The sequence below is a fragment of the Streptopelia decaocto genome (genome assembly GCF_964273445.1).
Source record: "Streptopelia decaocto genome assembly, chromosome: 6".
NCBI lineage: Eukaryota > Metazoa > Chordata > Aves > Columbiformes > Columbidae > Streptopelia > Streptopelia decaocto.
In genome coordinates, this window is record NC_138660.1 from 39,122,628 (window position 1) to 39,139,947 (window position 17,320).

General features: G+C 38.9%; 1 protein-coding gene across 1 annotated transcript in view; it reads right to left on the reverse strand.

Annotated features, from left to right (window-relative positions):
• SLC39A10 (solute carrier family 39 member 10) overlaps positions 1-15,898 on the reverse strand; it is a 59,871-nt gene extending 43,973 nt beyond the window's left edge. Inside the window, exon 1 of the mRNA XM_082056320.1 lies at positions 15,790-15,898. The gene's annotated coding sequence lies outside the window, so the exon portion shown is untranslated. The remainder of the gene's footprint in view (positions 1-15,789) is intronic.
• Positions 15,899-17,320: the final 1,422 nt, after the last annotated feature.

Genomic DNA, 17,320 nt, shown 5'->3' on the forward strand with positions numbered 1-17,320 from the left:
AGCAACAACTGAAGTATTTGTTCTACACAAAGCTTTTTTCTGCAATATAGACCTTTGGTTAATTTTGCAAAACTAGCAAACACTAGCATAGCTTGTCCACAGGAAGACCCTCACTGGGCAAACTTTATTAAATTACTCTCCCTTTGTTTTGCTGTTATTTGTTTTAAACACAACTTGGCAGTTCTATTATCCCAAGCAGCCCAAAGCCCTTTCCTTGGATCTGAGACACATGGGATTTGCTGGCAGCAGGGCTAGGATAAGATTCAAATGGAAAATATTAGAAAGTGAGGACAGTGTGTCACAGCCTTCCTCCTCTTGCAGACTCAGGTTTATTTCTTTTTCTCCTGTCTTTCCTCCGTGTTGAAAACACCTGTTTTCTGGCATTTTTTTTTTGTGTGCAATGGTTGCAGAAAGATCTCCTCTTCATACCAAAGGATATGACAGGAGGTAAAGCCCAGTCAGCTGCTTCCTCCAGCACATGACTGGGGTGAGATTGCTGAGCACAAAGAATTTATGGTCATGCCCATAGAAAAGCTCTGTAGCAATAAATACGGGATATTCTCTGCTGGAGCCCAGCAGGGTTCAAAACATTAAACAAAGCTATGCTAGCTGGCTGGGTGGGGTAAACTGGAAATTCCTCTACACTTCTGAAAGCAAACTGGATAGATTCCAAAACTGACCCACCTCACTGAAGAGGAAATATTGACTTTAATGTAATCTCTTTACACACTGAGGAATTTGTTTTACGCCCTCTTTTCAAACAGAATGGAAAAAAAAAAAATAATGATACTGTTGCTGACATTATCTGAAAGAATCAAGGAGCAGAATAAAGTAAGAAAATGAAGGGCAGTATCTTTTATGTCAGGCCCTGCCAATTTTTAACCACTGGTTTGGTGACTGGCGATCTTATATATGACCTAGACTTAGCTGAATAATACAAGTGTAGCTCTTCTAAAGCTGTTTTTCTGTAGGCAGCTGGGGTGAAGTTTCTCATTTCTTTCACCTCCATGGCACATGGAAGTGGAAATGACAAATTTTCAACTCCGGCAATTCCTCCCTTATCAGCAGGCAGTATTGGGAAGCCAAGGCATTCTGCAGTTACTGGCTACCTATTTTCAATACCTCAGGAGGGACTGATCGGCTATAAAATGTCAGCAGTGGAAAGGGGAGACAATATGAGCTACTGGAGACATGTTTCAGTGACTTAAGCATGAATGAATGGCCAAGGATGTTGTACGTCCTCATCCCTTCTTTATCACAGATCCAAACCTCAAAGGAACATCTACAGAGAAGACAGGAGACAAGAACACGCACTGGTGGAGAAGACAGGCAAAGATGTTGTTTGCAGAAATAAAGCAAATTATGAAATGTGTGTTTTGTTTGCTTTTCTTTAAATCAGCTCTACCAGTACCAAAATCTAAAATCAACAGAGAGGCTATCAAAATTATTGATAACTAGCTCACAGTTTAGGCAAAGAGCTAGCTTAAGATTAGCTGTGTTTATCCTTTCATGCCTGATAATTACATACGTGGGAATTGGAGGGAACAGTAGGATGCTGGCCTTCAGGGTGCCATCGATGTTAAAAGCACATGACCTTGGCTTTGAAATGCTGGCATGCACTGAAGTCATTGGGTTCTTTCCCCATAATTTATATTTTTGTGTTTGTTCCACCTGTATTCTATGACATAAAAGCATGTTAAAACTCCCCGTTCCTACAGAAAATAAATGAGGCACCAGGAGTATGAATGACATTAGGAAATACCCTGATTTCCAAATCTTTAACTACAACCATTTGACAGTACTACTAGGTGCTGCAGCTTTATTTTCCATGTTGTTGCCCCCAAATGCTTTGCACAGTTGGACGGTAATTGCAGTTTTAATGACACAAGTAGGAGTGTGAATTTAAGCATAAACAGCTATGAAGAAGAGGGTAAACTTTAGCTGAAATACAAAAAGGGAAAGCATAGGGACACGTAGAATATGGTCTAAATGACAAGAAATGTGAAAATCAGGAGAATACCAATGAAATTATGTGGAGAGACAGGTCATGTGGATGTTGCACAGCTAGAAGCTGGGAAGAGAGGCAAATTGCTATATCATTGCTATTTTTCAGCTGCATGACTTGGCAACCTCAGTTAATGCCTGTTACTGTAAACCAGCAGTAACTCTGCTGAGAGCAAGCGACAGCAGCAGAAGGATAGAGTAATACAGGGATGAATCAATCCCATTATCCTTTAGAAAAGGAAGAAAATTTTGAGGCATTTCCTCAAGCAAGCATGGGACTAGAAGACTCCTTGTGAAAGACGGGATGTGGTCATGCATCTTTGCTGCCACATCAGCTGATGCATTTGGCACCTATCAGAGCATCGAGACAGCTCTGAGAAGCCTCAAGAATGGGAATGCCAGGAAACAAGCAGAGAGAAAATAAAACCATTTCTGCAAGGGCTGGGTTGGACTAACATTGACTAACATTAGTTATATCAGCAAACTTGGAGCGGAAAGCAAACAACTCTGAGACAAACTTGATGCCAGCTTTGTCAACACTGAAATTGGGAAGGAAAAAAAGAAGAAAAAAGTTATGTTTTCATTTCACTCACACTATGTCTTTCCACCCCTCTCAGATAACCATCCCCTCTTTTATCTCTTACCTATCACTTTATAAATGTAACTAAAATTTCATTCCCATATACGCAAAAGGTGAACTCAGATGAGCCTCTACAGTAGCTATAATGAAAGTATTGTGGACTTCTCCAAGAAGAAGCATACGAGTTTGAGTTCATGCCTTTTGTTGATAAAACTGTGTTCCAAGAATATTTAGAATAAATAGTTGTACAGCAAAAGCTGTTCTTTATAACTGGTTTACATCATTGAATGTATACCAAAGTGTTCCACAAGCATGCAGTGATGAAAATTAATTGAAAAAGAAAACAAACACTACTGTCTTTTGGACAGACGGTGCAAGATTCAAGGTCTTGGGAGTAAACTGCTGTTTATTTTTTCATGTATCACAGTGCCATCTCTCAGTAAATATGTCTGCTTGGGGAACTGCTTCCAACAGGTGGCTTTCCCTAAACATATGAAGAGCGTATATGTATAACTTCTGAATAGTTTTTCAGTATAAGTTACTCCTCAGGTAGAAGAAAAAAAAATAACCCACGAGGTGCTTCACCCCGTTCACATATTAAAGTGAATGGCTGGTGGTTCTCACTAAAAGCAGTCTCACAGTAGCTTTTGGCTGTCAGACCACTTACGTGATTACCTAAACCTAGTACCTTAACACAGCTGTTTCAATCACAGCCATACTTGGAACAGTATTTAGTTCAGAGAATCAGCTTTCTCTGGTTTTTGCAAGTAGCTTAGTATTAAGTCTTTGTAACTGCGTAAACACTGTAATTTCATTCACAGTTTCAGAGTTACTTTTCTATTAATTCAATATTAAATATATGAGAGACAAATCCACTGGATTAATTGAAAGTGAGATCTGAAGTTTGGAAGCCTATGATCTATCACATTTCCAGTTCACTAAAATTCTGAGAATAAGTTTCTGAAGCACAACATAATATCCTTTGGCAAACCAAAATATATGTAATGAAAAGCAGGAAATTGTACTCAGGAGTTTCAAGACATTGTTTCTTAAAACTAAACAGAAGCTAAAACTAAAGCAAATACTAACAATTTTCAAGGAAGGTTGGAATGAGAATATTTTAAGCAAGACAGCTACTTGGAAAGAGACAGCTTGGGCTCTCTGGCTCACAGGTACCTGGGCTGGGCTGGCTCATTGGCCAGTTCCCCTGTGAAGCACAGACCTGATGCAGGGAAATTCTCATCTCCAGACCAGTTCACAGAATTTTACTGAAGTTTATATCAAATGACCAAAAAGTACTTAGTTTGGACAGTGTGATTCTGGGATAACATTGTTTATATGACAAATTTTGGCCCCGTTATCTCAGAAGATACTAACACCACCACAGCTCTCACTAATTAGACTTGATTATGCAGCTTCTAAACAGCAGTGAATCAGCAAACAAACTGCCAGCCACGATGCACCTGAAACTACGGCAGGCACCCCTGTTCCTGAGAGCAGCACAGACACGTTCCAGAACAGATCCCTCCACTTCCATGCTGCTGAGTGCCAGCTCCATCACTCAGGACAGCAGAGTCTCACCCTTGCCTTTTCTCACTGACTTCTCTTCCTCATTTACAGGAGGGAGCAACTGCACTGCCTATAGTCACTTCCCTCAACAGGAATAGTTGCTATCTATGCTGTTTCTTTTTTGAACTAAACTATTTTTAAGGAACTGTTTGAACAGGGTGGGAGTTTTTTGTTTGTTTATTGTTACATTGAAATTGAACCTTGAACTAGTAAAAACAATATTATGGTAGCGCTCTATTTCCAAAGCCAGAACTTCTGTTTTCAGAGGAGATCACTTCCAATTGCTGCACAAAACTTTTAACTGTTGAGCACTGAGATGCGTGCAGTATATGAGTCCCAGGTACTGCAAACAGCCAAGCAGCAGTAGGCTATTTTTCAGAGATTATTACTGATAATTTTAATTGTAATCCAAAACTTAACACAGAGAAATTTTTGCAAGAGTGGGTGAGGTGGATCAAAATTCGTACAATTTTTCCTTTTTTTTTTTTTTTTTTTAAATGCCACTTGTGTTTCACTGCAAAACAGCACAGCAACCGCATTCATCTCAAAAGTCAGTAATCTCCTGAGGGCAAAAGACAGAGAGTCGGTCTTCATGCTCGTATAATCTGATCAGCGATCGTTCAGAAGGCTGAGTGAGGAGGAAAATAACAAGATTTTGAGAATTTGGCAGAGGCAAATGGAATTGCCCCAAATCATGTCTGTCTGTTCATTGCACCCAGAGCAGTTCTGTCTTCCTCAGGTGTCCCACAGATTTCTGTCATGCTATGGCTCATGTTTAGCCCTTTAGCTGGAACCACCAGCAAGGTCACCCTGCCATTTTTGTTATAATGCTATCTAAATAAGACCAACACATACCTCTGCTCTCTTGTCCTGAGAAAGCCCGCTTTCCTAAAGTCTGACAGATACAGTGAATATAACTTGGCTTCAGAAACCTTTTCAGAGATTTTTCAGTCTTCATAAAGCAATAGGGGTTTAATTTTTTTTTCCCATGAATCTCAGCAAAAAGCCCCCACCCTTCTTTTTCCCAACGTCACTTAAATATATGGTCTCATCTCTGCAAAGGCCCCAAAGACACATTCTAGTTTGCAGTTGTAGGAAACCAGACCAGAAATTATGTTCCTTCTGTGGACAGCATTGCAATGTCCTTTCGTGACAGTGTAAACCTCAACACAGCCTAATCTGTTGAATTTCCAGCTGTTGAGAAAACTGGAAAACATTTGCCAATTCAAATAATAACTTTTCCACTCTTTAGGTAGATCAGTGAAGAGCTGCATACTGCTTCTGTGTTCAATAACCTGTGCTGGGGTGGGACTTATGGATGGATAGAACTGGGCTTTTAATCTTTTTTTTGTACAGTCTATGACACCAAAACATCTCAGTGTAATAGAAGAGCAGGAAAAATGATTAACAGCAGGCTCCTGCTTGTATGTACATTTTTTTTTTCCCCAAAATAAGTCTCTCTCTTTAATGATGCCAGGAAAAAAAGCCCAGACATTGGCTGTCTGTGCTGGTGGTGAGGTGTGTGCAAGATAGGGACAGTCACGTTCACGACAGACCACTGCCTTGAAATGCTACAAATCCTGACATACTCAATCTGGGAGATGCTCTAAAATAGATTTCCCCCTCTGGAGTGCTCTTCCCTCTTTCATTCTTTTTTCTCTCCTCTAGTTTCTCCTACTGCTCTTATCAATGCAGCTCCAGAAAAGTCATGCCAGTATTAGGACATTACCAAATTGTCATTTGAAGTTAGTGCTCTGCTAAAACCAGGTTATCCTCAATGGACTTTGTTTGTTTTAGCCTGGCTTTATTTTTGGGGGTTTAAAATTTATCAATAATATTTGTATGGTCTTGAAACTGTCTTCTGTTTTTGGAAAAAAGCACGTTGTTAATATGAGCTCAGAGAGGAGGCAAAAAATGTCTTCATTTAGTTTCACTTTGTCACATTATAGAAGAAGCAAAACAAACACCAGAAACTTCCCACATAATAAGCTGACTGCTAAAGCTTTTTTAGAGAACTTACTTTGAAACTGATCTTTCAAAAAATATGTTTAAAATGTTGTACATAATTTTGAGATACCTGTAGCAATACAGCTTTGCTGACATGTTCAAAGCTAGAATTTAATACAATTTAGTCTTAAATACTCCAAAGCATCCACAAACTACAAGGTAGGAATAATTACTGAAATGCTTAAAAAGCAAGTAAGTCATACGTGAGTGACACAATTTTCTTCTGTAGCCATACATTCAAAACATATACATCCCCTTTGACAGGGAGATGCTTTCCGTCTGACTAATTGTTAAATCCTTGGAAAAATGGACACGGATGTTTGCCAGGGAACAGCGAGTCCTACGCAGACAAAGGGATGTGAGACTTTCCTCTCTCCGCCCCACATTGTGCTGGTGGCTGGGGGAGTTCCAAGAGAATGTGGGAAAAAGATTATTTGGTTTCTGTTACCCTGAAGCAATCATTTCCAGTAGTCACCTAGTGAACTTAAAGAAGTCTGTTTGTTTGTTTGTTTTTCCCTGAAAATGACAATAAAACAAGTTATGAAAGAACACAGAACTTACCCTTTACCAGGCTCCAGTTCTAGATTTTAAAACTTATTGCTGGCTTTACACAGACAGGTATTTACCTTGACTCAGCTGCTTAGTAGCTCCTTTCAAATCAACGGGAATGTAAGTGTGCTATGAGTGAGGACAGGCTCTAGGGTCTTGCTGAATCACATCCTTTGTGTGTCACAATCATTACTAAAAGATGTGGTCATGACCATACACCAAATTGGGCCGGGAGCATCTGTGACAGAAGGTGGAGCGTGGCAGGACACGAAGCTGGTGTGCATGTGATTGCGGGGGGAGCGTTTCCTGCCATCAGACTAGCAAGCAGTTAGATCTTTTCCAGATTCTACCAATTCTGGATAAAACCTCAATGCTAGAACCCAGGCATTTTGAAAGCCACGTTATTTCTCTAAGTACACTGTATTCGCGTAAAAAAAAAAATAAAAATCTTGATTTCTGCCAGGTATATGACACCATAACAACATAACAAATCTGCTTTTGTATGCAATGCTTCATACACACTGAATTCAGTAGGAATCAAGATGACACTGTTTCTTTCTCTGTTTTATAGTAACATTTAGGCCTCTGTGGTATGCAGAGAAGTATATGTATACTGCTCCCAGATATTATGTGGCTCTATGAGAAAGGCAGTGTACCTAATGACTGATGCAAAATCTACTAAAATTAATATACTCCCCTCAATAAACTCTGGATAAAACTTCGAAGGTGATTTTGTTTCTCAGGTTTCAGTTTCAATAGATTTTCCCAATGACAATGGAAAAGAAAAATATTAAACTCAACATCTACAATTAAGCAGTAATGCACAGCTATCATTAAATGGCATGGCTCGGTTTCTTTCCCATAGAGATCTTTACACATGAGAAAAGAGTCCCTTCCCTCCCACCTCTTCAAGAAAATGTCTTTAGCTTTTAGTTTCTTTGAGCCACCATAGAAAATTTCCAAGTATATGTCATTGTAAGCAGCAAGGTATTTAATTGCTTTCAACTGCCAGAAGTTGTTGCAGAAAATTATGCAGCCTAGATATTCCAGAAATTACATACTGTCTGCCTTAATACATTGCCTCTTTGCTTTGCCTTCATTTGCTTGTGTTCATATTATTAGCCTGTAATTATTAAAGCCAGTTTACTCATAATGACAATTCTGTGTCAGGAAAAACCTTTCTGTTTCTATGCTGAGGAGATTTCTTAAAGTATTAAATTTAAGAGTGAGTTCTTCTTGTTTTGCCACTTGGAAGAAATTTTTCCTTTGCTGTTTTGGAGCCCACTCCTGTGGATCAGCTGTAGGAAAATTGTAACTAGAACTGGCAGGGGTAACAGGGGAATGAAGTGCTATCACACGTGTTGTCGAGAAGGCAGAAGCTGAGGCTCCAGATATATTGAGACACATGTACCAGCCTATTCTCTGGAAATAAATTAAGCACAGTCCCCTTCCCCCAGAACTTCAAAGTAAAAGATACAAACAAGATACCACTGTAAGTAAAAGGAAATATCAAACAGAATAAATAATATGAACTAAATACAGAGGGAGATTGTGATTAGTCCAAAAGCATGGGTATTTGTATTTTTGCAGAAGTTTAGATAATTTTCTTATTGTTACTTTGTGTCTCTGTTAACAATTAACTAAGTTTCAAATTCACTAAATTTTTTTTCGTTCTAGATTTATAGGAAGCAAAACCTGCATTTAGAGCTGCTGACCGGCACCATATAAATTTATGACAAATTATATTTGTAACACATGTAATTTCAGCTCCAGCGCTGTAGTTCTGGAATTGGAGTAATGCCTATTACCAGAAAAAGCACTTTCTTTTACAAAAAAAAACACTATTTAGGTTTCAGCTAATCAGTTTTCTGGTTTCATAGAATTCCTGAGCCCTGACAGCAGACTTAAAGTTAGACTACATAGTATCTGAAGCTGGCTCACGTTTGACTGACTACACCATTTTAGTCTGACCTTTGCAAGTTTTATGGGAATCTTTAAAATGTATTTTAAAGCAAGTTGTGCAGCACAGAAAATGAAGTCATGACCTCTTACAGAAGACCAAAACACTTAGACTATGATACTTGAAGACTGCTGACTCCAAGAATCAAAGCCCAGTGCCACTTTTGGAGCTACAACACATGATGTTATGATGTTAGCTAAAAAATTTGGGGAAAAAAAAAGAACTGGGTCTAACTATTGTTACTTTATGCTTCAAGGCAATTTATAATAACTCTGATAGGAAAAACTATTAATCTAGATAAGCCCCTTTTTCACATCTAAGTCATCACTATTCCAGCAATGTCTGAAATGTTACAACAATGTCTTATTAGCTTTAGCTCAAAACAGCACAGCTCCTTTCCCACGGATCAGATCTCTCCACTCACAGGCAAAATGGATTCTGATTCTGTTTCACTAACACGAAGATATGCCCGAATCTAAAAACATTCAATGCAGACATGGAATCAGGGTAAATGGTCTTGCAGAAGAATGGAGCAAGCATCTTGTAATTAAGGAAATAAAATATTTTAATGATTTCAGAGGTGGAAGTTTACTGGATTAAGACAGGAGTAGAAAACCAGCTGTGCCCTGAGGATGGCTTTCTAGCTGGAGCACAGGAGGACACATTCAGGGAGCCATCAGCTCAGCCAAGCCCAGTTAGGTACACAGCATACACCTTCTTAATAGACTCCGTCTCCATTGATTGACACTTCTCATATGACCCATTTTGTTGGGTTTTTTTGTGTTTGGTGTTTTGTTTGTTTGTTTTTGTTTTGTTTTAATTAGAAGGCTGGGGTTTTACCAGCTAGATTAAAGATCGATAACCTGAAAATGTATGATAGCCTCTCAGTTTATGTGGTATAAATCTGAAAAAAATAACTTTGTGTTGTCAGGCATAAATTACCACACTCTTTCCAGAGTGGATATCTATTGTGGGAGTAATTGGTTTGTTTAGGTTTCCTCTCAATGGCTGCACATTAACTAAAATTAATAATGGCATTTTCCTCTATTTCCTTCCTTATAACATTTATTCATAGATTCGGTTCTAATCTACACACCAAAGAGACTTTGGAAATTTAAAATTCCAACATTAAAAAACCCCTCCAAATTACCATTAAAGAAACACAAGAACACTGCCTACAGCATTGCCCAAAACATACAAATGTACACTATCGCAATAAACACTGGGTTTTTGTTTTGTTTTCTCCTGTTTCAGTGTCCTGTGAATTCTTTGGGATGGTTTCCATTTACTTATGGGGGACAATGATTTAATGTTTTTAAATGTAGTGATTTGGGTTAATAATAGCTTGCCTAACACTTCAAAAAGAAATAGCAATTTTATTTATTTAGCATCGGAAAAGCAGCACACAATTTGTATGAGGTTCCTTCTTGCAGTACCATGAGTGCTCCACTGTAGAGGACTGATGCCCCATCTATGCAAAGTCAAGGTGCTTTCTTCTTTTGTATGAGAGAAGAAGGTCAAAGGTTAAGCCAGGAATCACACCAAAGAGATATGGTTTGAGTAGCAGTAGGGCTGACATTCCCCTATAGTAAGAGAGGAAAAGGATTTAAAGCATCAGTGCAGGGAATACCTGCAGCGTCCTTCATCTGAGGAGTCACTCACAGACTCCTCTTGAGTTAACACTTTTACCTTCTGTTCTTCCTTCTGGCTACTGAAGACTTTAATTCAGGTGCAGATTTACTGAAGGTGTTGTGTGGAAGTGGGCTAATTTAACTGTCCCGTTAATCCTGCCTCTTGCCATTTTCCTCCAGAGCTAGGAACCACCATAAGAAACTGGAGAAGGGTATGGGAATGCATACCAATAACAGTGAACAAATCAATGAGGAGGTGGTAAGCATGCTTTATCCAGTATCCAGATGGAATTACAACAATGATTCTTCTTGGCGAAGACACGACAGATGCAGTCATAAGAAGCCACAAGTTTTGAAATTCTGCTAATCTAATTGCTCTTGAGAGCCCTATTTGGTTATACCAATGAGTACACATTTGAAAATCATAACAGAAGAAAGGCACAAAGTGAACAACTACTGCTCTGGTCAGATATCTTGCCCTCTCTCCTTTCCTGGGAGAACTGAAGGGCTAACAGCCGACTAGCTCCACATCATTGGGTTCTTATTAGCTGGAGATACTGGTCTATAGAAAGACTTTTGGGGGGCTTAGGAGGTGCTCTATTTCAGGATGCAGCTCAAATATATCTGAAGACCAGATGTCAGGAATCCTCAATTTGAAAAAAAAAATACAGTTAAGGTGTACAGCATGGGCTTGCTTCACAGAAGGTTTTTAAATGTAGTTCAAGATTGACTCAGGGTAATTAAAACCAAAGGGTCAGAACCAGTTTCAGACAAAATGAAAGAGGTGGAAAATGCACATCATTATATGATCACTGTTTTGTTAGAATAAAAGGGTTGACCTGAAGAGAGGCAAAACGGAAACTAATCTGAACAGGTGAGTGTCACAAGTCAAGTGCCTGAAGAAGCTGGCAGTGTCAAAAAGCTTTCTGCTCCCACCTGCCCCTTTGCAAAGGTGAATGGCAGATACGCTGAAGCAGTATTTTAGGGAAAATTCAGACGGTATTAATGTAGCTGGAACAATGCCTAAAAGGAAGTATCCAAGAACATTAAAGTAGCTCATATGACACATTTAACCATTTTTTGAAGTGACATAGATTATGAGAGAGTCTTTTCATCTTCAGATTGGGCAGTTTTTATACTGTTCAGTAATGTCCCTGAAGCTCTTGGAAAGTAGCTCTAGCTATTTGTCATTCATCTGTCCCTCTTCCCAATATTCAGGCTGTGACTAGATTAAGATTCTTGCTCCTAGATTTCTCTCACTGTCGTATCTCTGGGAAAAAAATTAAGAAGTTGCTTTAGTGATATAGAATTACCTCATCAATGGCAAACTTTCTAATACTCTTAATATCCATGTATTTCATCCATGGAGAACTCCTGGAAGATCTTCTGGTGGAGACAATCAAACCAATGATAATTTTATGCTTTCCAAGAGAGTCTTCTGCTCCTAGTATCAAAATGATCTTGTTTTGGACAATTAACATGAACTTGATGTTCCAAGTTAATAGTAACTGCATTATAAATAATGACATAAAACCCCCCAGCACATTGTCATTTCTGATGGTGCTGCAGCCCTCTGCAGAGGCAGTAAAGTAACTTCAAACCAGGGATCAGAAAGGAGAGGCAAAACCTAGAAGCTATTTAATTCATCTACTATTAAAAAAAATTACTATCTTTGATTTTTAGTAGATTTCCTAGATGAGCCTAGAAATGCACTTATTGCTTCAAAGTTAGACATACTGAATTAGCATTATCATTTCCACTGGTCTGAGGAACAAAACTGGTAAATGAATGCAAATAATTGAAGTATGCCAGCGAGAAATAAGACAAACATTGTAATACCTAGGCTTGGAAGAAAATCCCAAAAAGTTACGTAGCGGGACAGATGCACAACTGGAAGCACAACATAGAATTTCTGACAGTCAGTTCCACTCTGTCTCCTTGCCAATAAAGTCTAATTTTCTTTAGAAGAAAAGAGTATAACTCATGCCTATTACTGTAAAATAATATAATGGCCAATACTTCTTTACTACAGGTGCACCTGGAATGACATATTAGTGTCTAAATGGAAGCTTAATAGAATGAGTTAGAGAGAATAATGACAAGAATAGATGGGACTGAGGGGGGGGAGGGAAATGACAATCAGAAATACTAAAAAAAAAAATAAAAATGTCTGTTGGACCAAGTAAGAAATCATAAAAGCAACAGATATTATGGAATAAAGATGAGGGTGTAAATGGAATGAATAGGAATAGATTTTTAAAATGTAAATATGAGGTGAAAGGAAAAAGGAAACTGAGAAAGGGATGGCAAAAAGTATTAGGGAAGAAGTAATGGAAAAGTTTTGTTGACTGAAGAAGTGCAGTGGCCCTAAAAGAATAAGTTTGACACCCTGAAAGACTAAGTAGCACTTGAAACCTTAAAGAGACATTTTAACAGGTGAGACACTTAAAATTTATCAAGATCAATTTTTATTCAGATTTAAGTTTGTACAATTCCAGTTCAGGAAAAGAAAAAAACCCTAAACTGTCTCTGGTTATGACTTTGCCCTTGAATCCCCCTGAAAGCTGACAATCTAACTGTCGGAGTATTGTTGATGAATCTATATCTTCGGTGTTACAGGTAGAATTGCTATAATATCAATTACCAGTTATGGTTGGGAGCCTGTATATTCATCATATAGAAGTAAATGTGTGAAAAGATTTATGCAGGCACAATCTGAATAAGGTGATAACACTTTTGAAAGCCTCTATATCACCTAGGATTAGACTCTCAAAAAGAATATACATGGTGAATGTTTCAATGCCTAAATCAACATAATCTCTCCCTAAAACAGAAGCCAAGTTCCTTTACATTGTGGAATACCATACATAGCAGCTGAGACACTGAGCAGAAAGCTGCCAAAATTCAGCAATAGGAAACATTAAGTATTACTAGTTGAACAGGCCCCACTATCTTAATGTATACCATGGAGCTTTGGCTAATGCTGCTAATGCTAGTGCAAGACCAGAAATTTCTTCTACTTGCCTTCTATCCAGGCAATATACTGTTAGATTCTTAACACAGATGCTCAGAGATTCAGTCTTTTTGCATAGCTTATATCCTGAGGGACATAGGGAGCTCAGCTTTGGGAATTCTTCCTTTTCTGCACTATCAACATCCTTGGGGAGTTATTAAGATTCAAGCCTGCCTCCTCACTCCACCTTGCTGAGAAGGATTTCTTAGTATTAATTCGGTCCCAGGTAACTTCAGAATATCTCCCTGCTTGCCACTTAGTGCCCATTTATGCTTTCAAAATGTTCATTTCTCTTAGGCCTGTCTGGGAGCAACCAATACTCGCCTAGATAGAAAACAAAATATGCTAATGGTGCTCCAGAACCTTAAAGTTTTAACCTGGTGTGACGCATAATACCCATTCCTGTCAAGCAATTCAAGACCCAGGCTGATAACTTTTTTCACACAGCTTATCATACAACCTGATATTTTACATGCATATGTAAACACTCAGTCTTATTTTATATAATTGCACAACTCAGTTTACTTGCAGTTTATGCAAGATCAGATCTTATCTGAAATTAAAAACTGCAGCATTTTGTAAAAATGGGTTTGGGAAGACTACCCCTTCTGCACTCCAAACCATTCCCCTCCAAAAATTGTTGGTTGACCATGATCTTGCCACCGCTAGATTTGATATTTAACTTGAAGTGGCACCCCTACCCCTTGCTTGGCTTTAGTTACTGATGATCCATCACTGGTGAATTAAATTCTCAATTATATAACACATTTCTTAATCTAAAAAAAACCCCACTTTTAAGCACACTGTATAACACCCATTGCCTGATAAGAGTGTAATAAATTTAACCCTTTTTAAATGCAGGCGTTTGGTGAATCCATTTGGACAGCTAAGTTATCTTCTGCTCTACCACTTTCACATTATTATTCATCTGTGCAATGCCTAAAACAACTCTAAAGAAGAGTTCAAGAGGAAATTATGTAATTCGTTTCTTTTTGAGCTTCTTCTGAGTAAATGCCATTAACACTCTATACATGAATGGTGGGAAAATAGTTATGATGTACTAATTAAAGACTGGTGATGATAACAACAGCAGCATATTTCTCTCCTTCATTGCTGCTTAACACACCTGATTTGACTATGTTCTTCACTTATTCTGTACTTGTCTACTCTCTTTATTTTTTCCTGATCATCCAGCAGGTCTTTACTTTGTAAAATCGACAGTTTGATCAGAAAACAATATACACTGCTAGCCCAGCTAGAAGCTATTTATCAAGTTCCTGAGTGCATTTAGTGTGTAACAGGCTTTCATACTGCCTTCACCACATCTAGAGCTTCAACATCCAACCATCCTATATGAAGAAGTTTCAAAACTTGCAGTGCTTCTGAATTAATATGAGAGATGGGCATTGGTTGATGGGAAGCTCAACATGACCTGGCAACGTGGCCCAGAAACCAGCTGTATTCTGAGCTGCATCACCAGGCGCATTGCCAGCAGGTCATGGAAAATGATTCTGCCCCTCTGTTCCCCTATGGTGAGACCCCACCTGCAGTGCTGCGTCCAGCTCTGGGGCCCCCAACATAACAAGGACATGGAACTGTTGGAGCAAGTCCAGAGGCAGCCATGAAGATGATCAGAGAGCTGAAGCACCTCTCCTGTGAGAGCAGGCTGAGAGAGTTGGGATTGTTCAGCCTGGAGAAGAGAAGGCTTCAGAGACGCCTTCTAGCAGCCTTCCGGGGCCTAAAGGGGACCTACAAGAAAGCTGGAGAGGGACTTTTTACAACAGCAGGCAGTGATAGGACAAGGGATAATGGCTTTAAACTGACAGGGGGAGATTTAGATAAACTATAAGGAAGAAATTCTTCACCATGAGGATGGTGAGGCCCTCGATTAGGCTGCCCAGAGAAGCTGTGGATGCCACAACACTGGATGTATTCAAGGGCAGGCTGGATGGGGCTTTGAGCAACCTGGTCTAGTGGGGGTGTCCCAGGTGGCAGGGGGGTGTGAACTACATGATCTTTAAGGTCCCTTCCAACCCAAACTATTCTATGGTTCTATGAATTTATTATTACATCCAGTATCATGGTTCCCACTTGTGAACCACTTCCTGGGAGTGTATTTGATGCTCACAATATATTTTAATCTAAAAATATAATACTAATGTTTCAGTTTTATTGCTTCTGTTCACAAGCTAAAGGAGTACGGTTCTCTCTTTTCTCCCCATGATGTTTCATTAGCAGTCTGCAGCACAGGCAAAGTCAATTTTCTTGTAACTCCTGGTTTAATAAAGTAACCAAATTCTGCCCACAGGCTTACACCTCCAAACTTAGGGAGGTGAGAGAACACTCAGATTCTTGCTCTGCAACTTTCTTAACAATTCTCTAGAAGTTTATTATATTTCCCCATTTCATTGTCTGGTAACATACTGTCTGTTCAACAAGGATAACAGAAAGAAATGAAATACCCTGTTATACTTACTGGCTATCCTGGAGATGACTGGACTTTGTCTTCACAGAGGCAGAAGAGAGACCAGAGACTTTACTCATATGTAAAGTGTTCCCTAAGTCTCTCATCCACAGCAGTGTCATGAAGACTACTGGGGAAACATTTTATGGACAAGGAGGTCCAAAACACATGGAGGATGTTTATCAAATGAGCCCGCTGCCAGGAACTGGCCATGAAATGGGGCACTTTTGGGAAAATCCTTGTCATGAAAACAATGTAAAATTCCTGCCTCTCTGACTTCTGGTAGCAGCTTTGTGGATTCCCCTGAGACAATTTACAAACAAAAGCCACGAAAGCGTCCAGAGAACGTGGTGAAGTAATTGCAAATAATTTCTGCGCTACAGAAATGAGGTCATTATAGTAGTGATTTTTTTCTTGCATCAGACAATAGAACATCAAATATCAAAGAATTAATAGAGTTAACTTGTTTCCCTTTGCTTTTACATCAGTTTTGATAGGAAGTAATTACAGGTAGCTTGTTCAGACACGATACTAATATTCTTTGTGTTTCCACTGGAAAAAAATGCACATTTGACTAAGTAGAATTAGTATGATAAACTTCAGATATTAACTGTACATATTTAAGATACCAAATATATATCAAATATCTGTCTTTATAAGTTGCTTCAACATTGCAAGCTAAGTTTAGACACATGCATTTTGCTGTGTTAAACATGCACATTATTCAAATCAGGGCAACTAATCTGTAGATTAGAATCATTTGTGCAGGTAACTGAAACAAATTAAACTCTCCCCATTACAAAACCATATTTGAGTGCTATATATTTAATTGTTCATCTAGGGTAGTGTTATATAAGCAAAAAATGACATGGTTGGGAACTAAAGTCAGGCTATTCTGTGCCACGTTTTAAAGGCTGTTTTCAGATGCTCCTAATCTAGTATTAAGTTGTTTTCACCATCAAATTTGCGTTATCCCCAGAACCTGTTACCAGTGAAGGCATGTTCTTCACGCCAGGGATAACCAATCCCCCCACCTCTGCACGGGTCAGAGCAGCTGCAGCCATGCAGGGTGATGCACCCCCTGGGCAGTGGGTCAGTCCAGGGGAAGAGCAGCTGCGGTTGGCAACGGGGACAAATCTTGTTAGTCTGAAAAGAGACACAGAGGAAAAGATCTTCCTCCAGCCAGGAAGGTCTTTGTACCATGTGTGAGAAACTTGCCCATCCACATCCTTCTAGGAGCATCAGTGGGCTTTAGTTTTGTATAATCGTATGACTACAGAGTCAAATAATAGTAGAATTTGGTTTCTCTAATTGGATAAAATCCTAGAAACCTGACCACCTGCTTTGGGAAGCCTTATTACATATCTGTTAGGCAAAGAGTACAGATCAGCATTAATCATCAATACCTAATTTAGATGACCAAATTTACCTTTCATTTTTGCACTGATGCATTCTCTGTATAATTGCATGCTTTGTTATGAACATCTTATGTTCTTACAAGAAATTATAGTACATATGGCAAGAAATTTTTTACAATAGGGGT